Raw genomic sequence first — 12,424 nt, 5'->3', positions numbered from 1 at the left:
AATCTTCTTGCTGTTATCTTCGATTGTAAGGTACATCGCGGATGCATCAAACTGCTTGCACTCACTATACGGTGGTAACACGGCGTTTTTGCACTCACTGCTCTCTCTCTCTCCTCTGGCTCTGACAGCTGTGGAACGCATTGCCGCGCCACTACCTCCCTAGCCTCGGACGACGCATCGTTCATCACGGGCCACTCGCTGCCTGTCGATGGCGGGAGTCTGCTGCTCGGAGCCTCTATGGTGCCAAGGGTGGGAGCAGGCGGAATCCCGACCGACGGAACTTTGTCCGTCGACGTTTGCCGGCCGAAACTTTGAATTTTGTTCGTTCAACTGACAAATGGCGCCAGCAATGCGAGACGGCGTCTCGCACTCCTGCCATGCTGTCCTTGATCATGCGTTTTTTTTTCTTCCCCGCTGCATTGAATTGCTTGCAGTGCAGAAAAATAGTGTGTTGGTGGTGGACTCTTTCTTAGAGAATTCGGGAAAGTCATTATTCGAATCACACGCCAGTGCGTGTCGATTGTATCACATTGTTGCCGTTCTCTCGTGACAAGAGTTACTTGGAGCTTCTGCTCTGCCAGTGCTAACTGGTGGAACAAGTGCTCCTTTGTTCCCGTCTCCAAACAGATTAAAATTACGTTTTTTTCTGAGAACGAAGCTCTGTGTACTAAGAATATACTTTGGCTTCTCTTATCTTGTAGAGATTTAAAATATATTGTCACTTGTTGAAGACAATGCCTTCAACAGCGCACGAGCAGGCGGAAGTGACGGTTAAACAAAAAAATTTCGTTGTCTTGCTGCCACAAAGAACTGAATGACTCGGCGGTGGCGATAGCAACGAGTGTGTTCCCCGGTCGTCAAATACAACCGCCGGCGCTCTCGGCCGCGCTTGAAACACCCTTCGAGATAAAGCGGCAAAAGCATATACAAAAATCTCGAACAAGTTAGAAGCAGCTGCATGCGGCTGCGATCATTCAAGATGAAACTGGTCGCATATCACCTCACAAACCAGGAGAAGACGTCGCGTGCTGGAGGCATCCAGCATGAACAAACAAAAGTTCCAAGCTTCGCGGCAATGTATTAAAACCCACAGATTTCTTTTACTTTGCAAGTAAATGCGCGCTTCAATGTACAAAGTGTAAGGGAGGACTGGGCTATCAAATAAATGTTATTTTTTGACACTTACTGAAATATTTTTTCCCAGCTCGTAATGCTTGTCAATTTAAGAGCTTCGCCGGAATTAAAGTGACCAATATGGTGAACATTCTCTATTCCTCCATTGAAGCGTTGAGTGACAGCAATGGTTTAAAAAGGTGAAGGTTCAGAACCTCAGCACAAATGTTTATTATTTCGGTTGCCTCATTCATCGTCTTGTATGTTTTTGCTGTCGGTGAGAGAAGTGCGCCATTGCAACCAAGGCATTTCTGAATTTCTCCCGATCACTCCTTTTTATGACGCTACTATGAAGATGTTCTGGCATCAGCTAATCGCGGAATTTGCGATGCATCGGCAAAATAAGGCGGGATTCGCTCACAATTTTCTACGACCGCACTTAAAAAAATGCCCATTTTTAAATTGTCGCAACATATTTATCTAAAAATTTCCTTTTCTGCATTTATTTTTCTTGTAACCCACTGGTGTTCACTTCTCGTGAGAAATGTTTTAGCAAAAATTGTTGCACAAATTTAGAAAAAAGGAAGTTTTTTGTTTATGGCCGTCTAAAATTGTTAGCGGCTGTAACTTGTTGGTTTGGTGCATCGAAAATTTCACCATCTTAGTATAATCATAAATAGGAGAGAGCAGAAGATCAGAGCTTCCGTATGTTACTAGCGCATTTCTCCCACTGAAAGCAAAAGCATACGACCCGATAGATGAGGCGAACGACAGAATAAACTTTAAAGCTGACTTTCTCATTTTTCACTTTTTCTAAGATTGTTGTGACAATACTACCTTTCGGCATTTCGAAATTAATTACAGTAGAATGATTGTTTTTCTGCGCATGATTCCGTGTAGCCTTCAAGCTTTACTGCACTAATTTTACACCGCCGAGCGATACAATCGCAAGCGAAGTAGTAAGGTTGAGGAGAGCCAAAAGTAAACTTCAGATCGGTGTAACATGAAAGGTTGCGGGTACGATTGGACAGCGCGAACTTATGGGATCCAGACTCCACACATACAAGTTACCTTCTGTAGACGTTATATAGGCCACCATTTTGGCTTCCCTATTCTGTGACATTGCGGAACACATAAGACACGACAACAAATGGGGACTGCGTATTTCAGTGCCCTAAATTATTCCTGCCTCGTGAACTTCAAATTTGGCTGCACACGGGACGTGTGAGCTTTAACCCCCCGGTTCTCTTGCAGGCCACGTGTTTGTGGCCTGTTTTGTGGGTTGAGTGGACCCTGAAGTTTTACCCTCAAAGAGGATGGGGAGAAAGGGAGGAGGAAGTGAGAGGAGTAGAGGAGGAACAAAACATCGAGAAGGCAGCGGTTCTGACTGCTGAGTTGGGCAGCCGGCAAGTGGCGTTTGCGGGTGCTGAATTGAGCCAGTTGTGCGTTGTGCTTGCAATGAGTGACCAATCGTTGCCCCATCCACGCGCAGAGCAATGTTCCCAGTCAGATGCGCTGTGCGCTTGTAATACCTGGTCTGGTAATATTTGTTAATATTGGTTTTGTTAAGGAGTTGAGTTGAGGTGTTGAATGCTACAGGTGGGGTTAGCCTTGCTTTATCGGCCGGCAATTGCTCCACCGTAGCGTCCCTTCTATACTACCAATGTCCCAAACCCTGTCGCATGTATGCCGCTATGCGCAGTCTCTTATAATAGCACACATTCTCTCCCGTAGTCACCATCTATGCACACAATCAATCCACACAGTCCACATCACAGTCCACTCCAGAAGTCGCCATCTATGCACATATTCAGTCACAAGAGAACATAGGCCTTTGTAATGCCACAATACATACACACATTCACTGACAGTATAGCGTAGTCCATTCCGGAAGACACCATCTACGCACACATTCAATCACAGTAGGCCATAATCCGTTCCTGCTGTCACCATTTAGAAACGTGATCCGTGTCCTGCAGAAATGTTAGAAAGAGGCGTGCAGCCTCCCTTCTGCACGTCTCGTTTCCACTCGGGTACACAATGTCCTCAACTGTACTGTAACGGGTTCCTGTCTTCTTGAAGGAAGCGAACATCACTTACCTTTCCGCGTTGTACTCTGGGCAGTACATAATATAATGTTCGACATCTCCGCACACACCACATAAGGAACAGAGCGGAGACGATGCTTTAACCGTCTTATGCATCCATGCAGGAGTGCGAGCAGAGGCCGTGCGAATTCGATGTAGTAGGGTCGCCTGAGATCTTCTCAGTCCCTTGGTCGCACATGGCTTGTGGGGCGCACTCCACAGGGTACTGAAACGATCGAGCACCGTTTTCCTGTAGAGACTTTTTCCATCTTGAGGTACTTTTTTTGATGGAATCCTTGAGAGAGCTTTATGGACGAGATTGTCTGCCACCTCATTACCGTTGAATCCTATGTGAGAGGGCACCCATTAGAAATACAGAGCAAAGAATCTGCTGGGCAGATTCTGCACCAAGCGGAGAGAGCTTATAGACAGAGTCAGTAGGAAATCCGCGCTCTAACCACTGAAGGGCACATTTTGAATAAGTTAGGATGACAACAGGTTGAGCCGGACAAGAGCCTAACCTCCATAAAGGTGCCTCAATAGCAACACTTTCAGCCGTTGTGGAGGATACGGCTGCAGTAATGCGCACTGACAACTTACAGTCCAAAGAAGGAATGTACAAAGCTGCTGCGCCAGCTTGTTTTACCTTGTCCACAAAACCATCCGTGAAAATTTGAAGATGGCGGGCATACTCTGTTTCCAAGTGTTCAAGTACAAGCGAACGCGCTGCTGCCAAAGGAGAGCTGCGCTTTGCGCTCACATGGGGAATTGTGACCTTACAGTCGAGAGTCGGAAAAGACCAGGGGGGTTTCAACCGTTTCCTCTGCCTTCGGTCATTAAAGCCTAAAGAACTAAGAGTATTGAGTGCAAAAGTAAGCCTTCGACTCATATCTGTTGCAGAGCCGCTTGAGAAGGGATCGCCCAGCTACCGTCTCTCCTAGGCGGCAAATATGCATTAGTAGTCTCTGAGAAGCGATAAGGCAAAGAGGTTTCTATAGAGACTCATTAAGCACTGCCTTATTCGCAGCCGCCTGAGGAACTCCAATGGCTCTTCTTAGGCCGTTTCTGTGGACAACTTCGAGACGTTCAAGTTGTGATGCCGGGGGGAAATTAAAGTAATTGATACATTATGCGACTCACCACCAGTGCTTCATGAAGTTTGACCATTGAAGAAGGATGGTTTCCCCATTGCTCACGTGCAATTCCACGGATAACATTGAGACGCGAACATATAGATGAAACAATCGCGTCTACAGATTTTCGCCACTGTAGACGGGAGTCAATAATGACGCCCAAGAAACGCGTGTGGTTGAATTGACGGATGGAAGAGTGACCGACGTCTATCGTCAACTGAGCTTGACGTCTTCCTACACTTGGAAACAGAACAAAGCCGGATTTTTCCACTGACAGAGACAATCCCACACGTTTAAGGTAAGCTTGTGCTGAAAGTAGAACCTGTCGAGCTATCAGGGCTAATCGCTTGTATTGGTAGCCAGTAATCCAAATACATATGTCGTCAGCATATATTGACATACGCACTTGCCTGCAAATTGTTTTCAACGAATCGGGAAGGCCAGCCATTTCGACGTTAAAGAGTGCGGGGGAAAGAACACTTCCTTGAGGCCCACGTCATGATAGAACCCTTTCGGTGCTTAACGTACTCCCTAACCGTACACAAACCGCGCGATCACTTATAAACTTGTAAATGAATCTTAACATATGGCCCTGTATGCCCATGCCTTGCAAACGGTTTAGAATTGAGCTCTGAAGCACGTTGTCGTTAGCTTTTTCAACGTCAAGAAAAATGGCTATGCTGGAAAGGCCGAAAGGTCTGTGGTTTTCAATGTGGTTCACCATGCCTAAGACGCTATCTTGGGCACTAAGACCTCGGCGGAATCCTTTCATACATGTTGGCAGTGCCTTGCTGTCCTCAAGCCACCACGATAAGCGTTCATTTACAAGCTTCTCTATCAACTTAGCTACAAAGGAGGTCAATGACACAGGGCGATACGAGGCAACGTCTGTCATGTCTTTGCCAGGCTTCAGTACTGGAACTGCATGTGCCACCTTCCATGACGGAGCAACATCGCCAGTCTCCCAAACTCGATTGATGAAGTTGAGGAGCTTCTTTCTGAGTTGCAAGGGCAGATTATTAAGCATTTGATTGGTGATGCCGTCGGGACCTGGTGCACACCGGCGCCTCAGGCCACTGAGCGCAGTCTTAAGCTCACGAAGCGTGAGCGGGACGTCCATGATAGAACTGGAGGAAGCAGACGGTGTATATATATCTATTCCAGAATTAGCACGTACGAGTGCGTCTGCAAATTCCTTTGCCAAGCACGCAATAGGTTTTTCCTTGCGTATTGCAAGAGCTTCAAAAGACTTCGAAGGGCTAGATTCTCCAGCAAGGCTGCCAATAACTCGCCATATTCTCGTCATCGGTGAGAAATTAGCCAAACTAGCGCAGAATGAGGCCCATATTGCAACCTGTACAGCTTGTTCGTGTGCCGTCTAATGGCAAAATTCAGCCGACTAAATGTCGTCTTCTGTTGCCTGTCGTCCTTTTGCACGTGTTGGCGCTCCGCTCTTCTTCTCGCTGCGCAATTCATTTTGTCAACACCATCACTAGAAACACGTTCTTGGTGCTCTCTGTACTTGGCACAGTTGACCACATTGTTACCTTTAGGACCATGCACACAAAAGCAGGCAGCAAACACAAAAATCGGATAGTGATCACTTTCCATGCAGTCAGGCGCTGTTGACCACCTCACGCGGACGTCAGGTTTATGCAGTGTCAGGTCTATAGCTGTGGCTTAGGCTGGAGGCCGGAAGAAAGTGGGGCTTCCGTCATTGGCACCACACAGGTCCAAAGTGTCAATAACGTCTACGAGTTTGCGTCCACGGGAATCCTTGTTTTCTGGTCACCTCAGACGGCATGATGGGCGTTGAAATCACCGCAGATGATTCGATGAGCTGGGCAGCGGTTGCAGAATTGCTGTAGAAACAAATCCAATGCTACCTTTTCCGCAGGAAAACGTACACGGATGCTATAGACAGGGTTCGAGAGCCGGGCTGTATTCTCACAGCCGCTACCTCAATGTCATCCGTGCAAAGATCGGCAACGCTTAGAAAAGCATGTGGAATTTTCCTGCTTATGTAAAGCGCGGCACTTCCTGTAGGAAATAACTTTTTGCTGCTGTTTTTATGGGCTACATATCCAGTCACAGATCATCAGCTTGGCAGGCCAGCTTCTGACAGGGCCAATACTGGAACACAGGTCTCTTTCAAGAATAGTTTTAGTTCAGCTAACCGGCTTAAAATCCCAGCGCAGTTCCACTGCAATATAAAAGGCAATTTTCGGTGCATGAGATCCACGAGGTTTAACTCCATCCATATTAAATGGCAACGAAGTTCGCTGCGAATGTTGTAATTAGGGACTCGAAAGAAAGCCCCAGCTGTAGGAAGTTCTTCAGGTTACCATGCGCCGTCGCTGAAATATGTGAACCCAGGGCCCTAAGCAAATCATCAAGAATGTCAGACAAACCTTGATTTTTTAGCTCCTTATTTTGTGCAACGCACAAGATGCCGACGGGGACACACTCTTGGCCGCAGTAGCTGATTTTTTTGTCACTCGTGCATTTGAGAGTCCCCCTTGCCATCGAGTCTGGCTATGATCCGGCCGCTCAAGAACATGGACACTTTTTGCTGGAGGTCGAGCAACAGACTCGCGAGCACTGGACCTTGGCGTCTTTCTGGACTCAGGTCTCTTAGGGACATTGTTGGGTAACGCAACAACATCAGATTCCAACACTGGGAACTCGTCAAATCCTGGGACAGGCGTCTCAGTCGGTTGGGTTTTGGGACTAGCAATAAAGGATATTCGACGGTGCAGAGCGCTCATACGGAAGGGGCAGCGTCCGAAACTCGCAGGATGATCACCACCGCAAGCAAAACTGGCCTTGCAGGATTTAAAGTCGTGGTCGCTTCCGCACCGCTTACAGCGTCGATCCTTTGTGCAAACTTTGGCCACGTGCCCAAACCATTCGCATCTAAAACACCGTGGAGGAGCTTCAGTGAAATCTGCAACTGCCTGTTTTGTGAATCCCAGATCAATTTTTTCGAGGCGCGCTGAGTTGGGAGCGAATGTACGCACGATAGAGTTGGTAGGCTTCGCAGCCCATTCTTTTCCTGGAGACTCCACACGACGCACAAGTCGTCTCACGTGCAGTACACCTTGTGGTTTCAGAAAATCAAGATAATCGCGTTCTGAATACCACTTTAGTACACCCTTAATAACACAGGTGTTCTTCATGTAGGAATGGGGCAACCGCACGTTAACTTTGATGCCAAAAATCTGAGAGCTCTGCAGGACCTTGTCAACCTGCTCTTCCGTCGAGACGTCCAGCTGAAGAGCCCCGTGCATGGTGAACCGACTATGGATCGGAGCTGATCCCAGCAGTGATTGAATGGCCGCGAAAAGTAAGATGGGACTCTTCTGTCTTAAATCAACCCCTTTCTCTGTGGGCTCAACCACTACCGGGATCCCGACCGTTCTTTGCTTGCGATTTCTCACCAGTTTGAAGCCCTTGTTGTCCACCTCAATCATATCGGCCACTGACTCGTCCCCATCCACGATCGTTGACTCATCCCCACAAAGCGAGGCGGTCTCGCTGGACGGGTGGTCGTCTCCATGTTCTGGCCGCTGCACAGCCTGGGATTCTATGGCCGCCTTTTCAGAGCCAGCCTCCTTTGATTAGTGTGGTCCCTTTAGACTTGCCGGCGCCGGAGCAGCCGTACTTTTCCCATAGGGACAGTACCGCCTTGAAGATGCTGCCGTCCTCGAATATTCAAATAAAACTAGGTAAATTAGACAAATTTAGGTAAACAAACAGAGCTGAGGCGACAGTAGGTCGAACAACGTCTTCGTCTTCGTCTTCCAAAAGGACGCTCAGTTATTAGCAACGAGCTCTCTTTCAGCTAGATGTGGAGATTATATTGCAGGTCTGCTTTCCCGTTTTTGCGAGTTGTGAATTGAATTGGCTGTTTGGGAAAGGAAATGGCGCAGTAACTGTTTCATATATCTCACTAAACACCTGAACCGCGCCGTAAGGGAAGAGATAAAGCAGGCAGTGAAAGAAGACATGAATAACGGGGTGCCGTTGTGGAGGGCTCCGTAATAATTTCGACCACCTGGGATCTTTAATGTGCACTGACATCGCACAGCACACGAGTTGTGAATATTAGTCTATCTTGAACCGGGGTGCTGAGTCAGCCTAAAAGCTTAGTGAATTTCATCTTGTGTGAAATCGCCCTGCGTGTAAAAGGTAAATGCGCCAGGGGCACAAGAAGTGCTCGGAGTTAAGGCACACCGACTCGGTCTCGTATACAAAGGAAGCGTCTAGGATCCTTCAATGAGCGCTCTTTGTTGCCATTAACATCTATTGCAGGATGGACGCCTCAGTAAAGATTCACAATTTAGACTTATAAATTTGGGAGGCACTTTTGCATCCCGCCTGGTTTCTGTTTTTAACTGCGCGGTTTGGGGCGACCCGCCGCAGTGGCTCAGTGAATAGGGCGTTCGACTACTGATCCGGAGTTCCCGGGTTCGAACTCGACCGCGGCGGCTGCGTTTTTATGGAGGAAAAACGCTAAGGCGGCCGTGTGCTGTGCGATGTCAGTGCACGTTAAAGATCCCCAAGTGGTCGAAATTATTCTGGAGCCCTTCACTACGGCATCTCCTTCTTCCTTTCTTCTTTCACTCCCTCCCTTATCCCTCCCCTTACGGCGCGGTTCAGGTGTCCAACGATATATGAGGCAGATACTGTGCCATTTCCTTTCCCCAAAAACCAATTAATATTATTATTATTATTTGGGGCGCAGATGTTATCACAAATTTATAATTCTGGTAATTGCGAAAATGGCCCCGCCGCGGTGGCTCAGTGGTTAGGGCGCTCGACTACTGATCCGGAGTTCCCGGGTTCGAACCCGACCGCGGAGGCTGCGTTTTTATGGAGGAAAAACGCTAAGGCGCCCGTGTGCTGTGCGATGTCAGTGCACGTTAAAGATCCCCAGGTGGTCGAAATTATTCCGGAGCCCTCCACTACGGCACCTCTCTCTTCCTTTCTTCTTTCACTCCCTCCTTTACCCTTCCCTTACGGCGCGGTTCAGGTGTCCAACGATATATGAGACAGATACTCCGCCATTTCCTTTCCCCCAAAACCAATTATTAATATTATTATTGCGAAAATGCGAAAAAAATTCGATGGCATACTGCAATTTCCATCCATCAGAAAAATTAAACACCAAAGAAGTTTCTTCCTCAATTATGTAGAGGGACTTTTTACACTTTTTTATGGTGACCCCAAATTTACGCGATCAATGCAGAGGGCGTTGAAACAGAAATGCCTATATCCTCGCTTTAAATTTCTCTCGAAGTCGCGGAAAACGATTTTAGGAAATTACACTAGTCCTAAACTGTAGAAGGTAGAATTCAGTGCAATCACGAATAGATACGGTTTTAGCATTTACACACTGAAACTTCTGAACTACAGTGCTCATATAAAAAAATGCCGCGGTGAGCAACATAAGTGGTTTTGCTGCCGTATGCTCTTGTTGCCCCTATCCATACAATGTGCTTAACTCAGAGAACCGCTGCTTCACGTTACAGCTGTGAAATTTCTATGGAGGTGCTGGTCTTTGTCCGCACAGTAGCGAAAACGAGTAAAAAAGTATTGTGGTTGTTTGGAGTACTATTATACCGCTCAACCAACTATAATCTTTGTCTGCACAGTACCGAAAACGAGTAAAAAAGTGTTGTGGTTGCTTGGAGTACTGTTATACCGCGCAACCAACTATAATCTTTGTCTGCACAGTACCGAAAACGAGCAAAAAAGTATTCTGGTTGTTTGGAGTACTGTTATACCGCACAACCAACTATAGTCTTTGTCTGCACAGTACCTTAAACGAGTAAAAAAGTGTTTTGGTTGTTTGGAGTACTGTTATAACGCACAACCAACTATAGTCTTTGTCTGCACAGTACCGAAAACGAGTAAAAAAGTATTGTGGCTATTTGGAGTACTGTTATACCGAAAAACCAACTTTAGTTTTTGTCTGCACAGTACCAAAAACGAGTAGAAAAGTGTTGTGGTTGCTTGGAGTACTGTTATACCGCGTAACCAACTATAGTCTCTGTCTTCACAGTACCGAAAACCAGTAAAAAAGTATTCTGGTTGTTTGGAGTACAGTTATATCGCACAACCAACAATAGTCTTGACGTGCGAAAATAAAGGGTTGAAAAAAAAACACTGCTCTTCTGACGGGGGGAAATATTTTTGAAGTGTTAGAGATTCTTTACAACATTTTTCTTTTAGGACCCTTGTAACTAGCGATAAGTCTGCTATTGCATTCTTTGCTAAGAGAAAGTTGGGGTAGAATGTTCCTGTAAAAACTTGAGTATTACTTTAACTCAAAACGTAACGTGGACATCTCATATCACAAGCTTCGCAATGTAGGCTAATTGTTTGCTTGGTTGTAAACGTCACAATCCCTGAATTCCTATCCCATCTATCAAACCGTTGGCATACCTAAACTTTGTCAGTCCTAAAATAGAATACGATGCAGAAACATGGCATCCTCACCAGTCTAACCTCTTTGTAACTTCAGAAAGAAAAGAAATTCGTGCTATCCGCTTTATATATACTGATTAGTCATGTTACACTATTTTGAGTCCTTTAGAGTTCAGAGCCAACTAACCCAACGTTGAAAAGCGAGGACAAATTTCTCGGTTGTTCCTATTTCATTTGTGTCCATTCATCTTTAGGAGCATCAGTCCCATCATCAGCTCATCGCCTCTCCAGCCGTATTAACCATAACGTCGTCTTCACCCTCGCCGCAAGAACTACCGCTCATTTTAGACCGTTTTCTTCATGTCATCTTTGGACTGAAATTATCTACTACAGGACTCCGTATATCATATCAAAGCGATCCATTTTAAGGGCTCTGTCAAGACCATTGTTTTTAACTGCCACGCCCTTTCCTATAATGCAATGATCCATACCTGGGCCCTTGAGCTACCAACTAAATAAAGTGTTGTATCTAAAGTACTGTCAAATGCACATTTTTAGTTTCACTAAGCTTCTGCGTTAATATAATATGTTAAAAACGGGCTTTTTGCTTATTTCAGTTGACAGAAGATAACTTGATTAAAACGTTCTTTTTGTTGACATGTCCTGCATTCGCAGAAAATTTGCTTTACGAGGTACACTTTATTATTGGTTTCATTTTCTCTAGTGGTGTGCTATTCAAGTTTTAATTGACTTTCAACAGGCTTGAAGCATTTTTTGTGAGTAATGTTTACTTTTCAAATTCCCTCTGAAATTGTTCAGCACACTCCTGTACCGACATGGTTTGGTGCTAAGCCTATACTTATTCTTTGTATGTTTGTGGAGACTGGTGCTGTATTGCGTATGAGATCTCCTATTAAATATTGAACGGCGTTTACGTAGCGTAGCGTTTTCAGCACGGCCATTTAGTAGGTGTTATTTACACTTTATTCAATGTTCATTTGTAATACTTTTCTATTTGCCACGCAGACAGCACGGAGGAAATGGTTTGAACTGGTGGGCTGTAGTCGGCCCTGTTTCCAGTAAATCTAGTTCATGACATAAATCTTGAAATCGCTTTATCAACGCGCGTACTGCTCGTGGTTTATTATAAAATACTGTTTTAGAGGAGCAGTAAGTAACAAACCTGCAACAGAAAAGCTTCAGAAGTGGTCGTTCCTAAGGAATAAGGCGCATGTTAGCGCACTACTTCCATAGTTAATGGGAGGCTCATTCGTTTCTATATAAATGCGATGCATAAGGATGATGTTCTGTAGGTACCCGTAACAGCCGAATACCAAGTTTTGTGCCAATTTTAACTGTTTTAGATAGGGCGACATTCTTGATACATATACTGCGCGGGTCTAATATAGTGATTTTTGCGAGGCAACGATATATAATAGACGAGCCCTGCTGGATCTCCAACGTTTGTTTTATTAAACTTTAGGAATAATCATGATTCGGAAATGCTTATCTTTCAGGGATTTCATGCGCGGTAGAGAAACCAGTATCGTATTTAAAGCTAGAACAAGCAAATTATGTTCTGATTTTACTCGTAAATGAGCTCCGTTCGTATCGACAGCGGATCAGATTGTGCTCTTCGCTACAACGAGAATAGTGCGG

Source organism: Amblyomma americanum, chromosome 2 (genome assembly GCF_052857255.1).
Source record: "Amblyomma americanum isolate KBUSLIRL-KWMA chromosome 2, ASM5285725v1, whole genome shotgun sequence".
Taxonomy (NCBI): domain Eukaryota; kingdom Metazoa; phylum Arthropoda; class Arachnida; order Ixodida; family Ixodidae; genus Amblyomma; species Amblyomma americanum.
This window is presented reverse-complemented; position numbering follows the sequence as displayed.